Source organism: Peromyscus eremicus, chromosome X (genome assembly GCF_949786415.1).
Source record: "Peromyscus eremicus chromosome X, PerEre_H2_v1, whole genome shotgun sequence".
NCBI lineage: Eukaryota > Metazoa > Chordata > Mammalia > Rodentia > Cricetidae > Peromyscus > Peromyscus eremicus.
The window spans coordinates 107,460,324-107,465,219 of NC_081439.1; the positions used below are offsets into that span (position 1 = coordinate 107,460,324).

Genomic DNA, 4,896 nt, shown 5'->3' on the forward strand with positions numbered 1-4,896 from the left:
GTAGGCCAAATTTAACATACATACTATTTGACCCTTTTTTTAAAAATTTTTCCCAACCTAATAATTTATTAATCATTTGAGAATGTCATACAACATACCTCAATCACACTTGCTTCACATTCCCAGGTGCACCCTCCCACCCTTGTGGCATCCTCCCCCAGAATAGAAAAAATACAATATAACAAGTCCAATTGGTGTTACCCTTATACTCATTGGAGCATGGTCAAACTTGCAGTGGCCAGCCCCTTAAAAAGGAGTTCTTCCCCAACCTCTGCCTGAAGCCATCAACCATGAGCTACATATAGTATTTTTATTACAACTTTCAAGGACTCTCCAATAAGATCCTGTCTGGATTTTCTTTTTGAGGGGATGGTGGCACAGAAGCCTTCAATGTCTGTCTGAATTTCAGTTGTGAGTCTACAGTCATTGATACCACTGCAAAAGAAGCTCCCTGCCAATAGAAGTCAGTGGCAGTACAGATCTCGGACTTCCACATGGTTTTCAGTAGCAGAATGGATCATAGACTTTTACAGGCTTTCCAGCAGCAGCACAGATCATGGTCCACAAGATTTCTGGTGACAGCTTGGATAACTGACATCCATCTGGTCCATGACATCAACACAGATCACCAACATAACATATTTGCGAGAGGCATCACAGATCACTATCAGGATGACTTCTTGTGGCAGTACTAACCACATACATGACACATTCTCCATCAGCATCTGGGTCATGGATATTCAACTGGCCTTCAGCATGCAGCCCAGAGCATGAACATAAACATAGTTTTTGGTGGCAGCAAGGACAAAGATGTCAGCATGGTCTCTAGCACCAGGATGGCTTAATGATATTAAAATAGTTTCTGTTGGCAGCTCAGATCATTTATATTGACCTTACCCCCAGCAGCAGCACAGACTACAATCTTCATGGTCATCATCATGGGTTCAGGTGGCAACATAGACAATGGACATCCACAAGGTCTAAGATTCCAACAAAGACTATTGCCATAAACATGGTTATCAGAGGCAGCATGAATGAGTGACATCAACATAATTTCAGATGTTAAGTCAGATAATGGACATCCACATGGTCAAAACAGGGAACAAAGATCAGTGACATCAACAAGGTTGGTTTCCTGTGGCAGATCATGTACATCAACTTAGTTTCAGGTGGCAGACAAATCACAGAAATCAACATTGTATACATTGCCAACACAGGACACTTACCTGAAGTGGGTCTCAGGTGGTAGTATGCACCACTGATTTCTGCATTGTCTCAGATGATAACAGACTACAGACAGCAGTATGGTTACAAGTGGAAGCAAGTTTCAGTAGCATCAACATGGTTGACAGCAACAGCAAAGATCAGTGACATCAAGAAAGTTTCAGATGACAGGTCGAATCATGGATATCAGCAAGGTTAAGACAGGCAGCGAGAATCAGTCACATCAACATGGTTGCCTGTGTCAGTATAGATCATGGATATCAACTTAGTTTCAGGTGGCAGACAGATCATGGAAATTAATATTGTACACATGAGTGGCACAGGAAACTTACTTGAGCTGGGTCTCAGGTAGCAGTATGAACGAATGACTTCAACATTGTTTCTGATGACACTGTACACTGCAGACATCAATATGGTTACAGGTGGTAGCAAAGTTCAGTAACCTCAACATGGTTGACAGCTACAACATAGATCAATAACATAGATCAATAACATCAACAAAGTTTGGACGGTAGGTTGGATGATGAACATCAACATGGTTAGAAGATGCAGCAAAGAACAGTGACATCAACATGATTTCCTGTAGCAGCATGTATCAAGAGTATTAAATTAGTTATGGGTGGCATGTGGGATCAAGGAAATCAACATTACTCATGTTGGCAGCACAGAATACTTACCTCAATGTGGTCTCAAGTGGCAGGACAGAACACAGACATCAACATTGTATCCAGGGGCAACAAGGACTGCAGGCATCACTATGGCTCCCTGAAGCAGTAGAGGTTGAATGGTAGGTCAGATCATGGGCAGCAACATAGCTAGCAGAGGCAGCAAGGTTCAGAGACATCAAAATGTTTGCCACTGGCAGTACAAATCAGTGATATCAACATAGCTTTGGGGGGCAGATCAAACCCAAGACAACAACATGGTTAACAAAGGCAGCACAGATCAGGGACAGCAGCATGGTTACTGGTAAAGTATGGAACAAGGACATCAACATGGTCTCTGGTGGTAGCAAAGACAAAGACTATCAATGTAGCTTTCAGAATGAGTAGGATTATGGAAATGACATGGTGTCCAGTGGAAAGAGAGACTAGATGTGTCAACACAGTTATCAGTGGCAGCACAGCCTCTGCTGTCACATTGAGACAGGAACATCAACATGCTTACCAGAAGTAGGAAAGATCTATAACATCAACATAGTTTTGAATGGAGGGTTGGCTCATGGATATCAACATAGTTGAAACATGCAGCAAGGATCAGTGCCATCAATGTGGTGGCCTGAAGAAGCATGGGTGATGAAGTACAACTTAGTTTTGGATAGTAGGTTAGATCAAGGAGAAGAATATACTTCACATTGGCAACAAAAAAAACTTTTACCTCAGCACGGATTCAGGAGTCAGAAGATCGACATCAACATCATATCCCTGGGCACCAAGAACCACAGGCATCAACATGGCTTCCAGAAGCAGTAGGGACAGCATGGTAGGTCAGATCGTGGTAATTAACATGATAAACAAAAGAAACAAGGATCAGTGATATCAACATTGTTTCAGGGACAGAATGAATTACAGATATCAACTTAAGTTCCAATGGCAGGTCAACTCATGGAAATCAATATTCTTCATGTGGGCAACACAGAAAACTTACCTCAGCATGGTCTCAGGTAGCAGGTCAGACCATCAATATCAACATCTTATCCAGGATCAAAAAGTACCACAAAGTATCAACATGGACTTCAAAACAATAGGAATAGCACAGTAAGGTTTATGAAAATGATAAAGAGGACAGCAGGTATCAATCTCATCAACAAGGTTGCAGGTGACAGCAAGTAAATAACAGTTTCAGATGGTAGCTGAGATCATGGCAATTAACATTCATCACATTGCCAGCACAGAATTCTTGCATCAATAGGATATCAGGTATCAGAAGATCTCCATGGATATGGACATCAGTGTCATATCCACAGTAAGAAAGATCACAAGCATCAACAAGTCTTCCAGAAATAGCAGGAAGAGCGTGGTAGGTCATCCAACCATGGACATCAATTTGCTTAACTGAGGTACATGAGATCAATGGCATCAACATGGTTTCAGGTGCCATCATGAATTATGGATTTCATCTTATGTTTGGATGGTGGGTTAAATCTTGCAAATTAACATTCTGCATGTTGGTAACACAGAACAATAACTTAATGCAGTCACAAGGGGCAGGAGAGATCTTGGAAATCAACAATGTATGTAGTGGTTAAGAAGGACCACAAGCAGCTACATGGCTTCTAGAAGAAGCAGGAATAGCATGATGTCCTATGTTAGACATCAATTTGATTAACAGAGTAGGATCAATGACATCAACATGGTTTCAGGTAGCAGCATGAATCATATATATCAACTTATTTTCAGATTGTAGATTAAATCATGAAAATTAACATTTTTCTCATTCACAGAACAGTGGCAAGAAAGAGAGATATAAACTTCATATCGAGGCACAAGAAGGACCACAGGATCTTGCCCCAGACTTCCCTTCTGGAGCTCAGGTGAGTCCCCTAGATTGCCCCGGACCGCATCCCTGGGCACCAGCCACTCTGGGGAAGACCTGGCCAACTTGGCCCCAGGTTCTGGCCACCAGGCAGGTTCCCTTCTAGCCCCACTGGGAAGGATCCCCTTCTCCAAGACCCCTGGCAGACCCTGCAGTCTCCACGCCTTGCCCCCACGCCCATCTGCCCGAGAACCAAGCCTCTTCCTGAGACTTAGAGGCAGGCCCCCAGCTCCCATCTTGCCCCGGATTTCCCTTCTGGACAAGAGCTCCCATCCTGCCCCGGACTTCCAATTTGGACAAGAGAGCTCCCATCTGGACAAGAGAGAGAGACTCCCTGAATCTGTCAGCTCTGTCTGAACCAAGTGTGTGGATAAGGCCAAGAACGAACCACAAGGAGATGGGCAGACGTCAAGGCAGAAACGCATACAACAAAATGAATAACAATACAGCATCACCAGGCCCTAGTCCTCCTCCAACACCTAGACCTGAACATCAGAAATTGGAAGAAGCAGAAGAAAATAGCCTTATGAATGACATCATGAAGAAGCTAGAGGCTTGTGTAGAGGAAAAGACAAAAAAATGTGAAGAACACTGTAAACAACTAGAGGAAAGGGCAAACAAATTAGAAGAAATCAATAAAGTCCTGGAAGAGAACAATAAAGTACTGAAAGAAAATCAAGAAAAATCAATGAAACAAATGAAGGAAACAGTCCAAGACCTGAAAAGAGAAATAGAAAAAGTGAAGAAGACACAAACAGAGGGAATGCTGGAAATAGAAAATCTGAGAAAACGATTGGGAACTTCAGATGCAAGTATAATCAACAGAATGCAAGAGATTGAAGAGAGGATCTCTACTGTTGAAGATACAGTAGAAGAAATAGATTCATCAGTCAAAGAAAACACTAAAGCCAACAAAGTCATGAACCAAAATGTCCAAGAAATTTGGGACACCATGTAAAGACCAAACATACGAATAATAAAGGTAGAAGAAGGAGAAGAATACCAACTCAAGGGCACAGAAAATATATTCAACAAGATCATAGAAGAAAACTTTCCCAACTTAAAGAAGGAAATGCCTGTGAAGATACAAGAAGCCTATAGAACACCAAACAGACTAGACCCCCCAAAAAAGTCCCC

The 4,896-nt window shown here is 42.2% G+C and overlaps 1 long non-coding RNA gene across 2 annotated transcripts; it reads right to left on the minus strand.

Moving 5' to 3' along the window:
- Nucleotides 1-296: 296 nt before the first annotated feature.
- On the minus strand, nt 297-3,930 carry LOC131898956 (uncharacterized). 2 transcript variants are annotated; one of them, XR_009376047.1, is made up of 5 exons: nt 2,602-3,930; nt 1,902-2,039; nt 1,557-1,684; nt 1,227-1,460; nt 297-1,135 (listed from the first exon to the last, which is right to left on the minus strand). It is a non-coding gene; the product is annotated as an uncharacterized LOC131898956 (long non-coding RNA). The 2 variants fall into 2 exon arrangements; XR_009376048.1 differs by having other exon boundaries at nt 1,902-1,989; nt 2,602-3,925.
- Between the last annotated feature and the right edge of the window lie 966 nt (nt 3,931-4,896).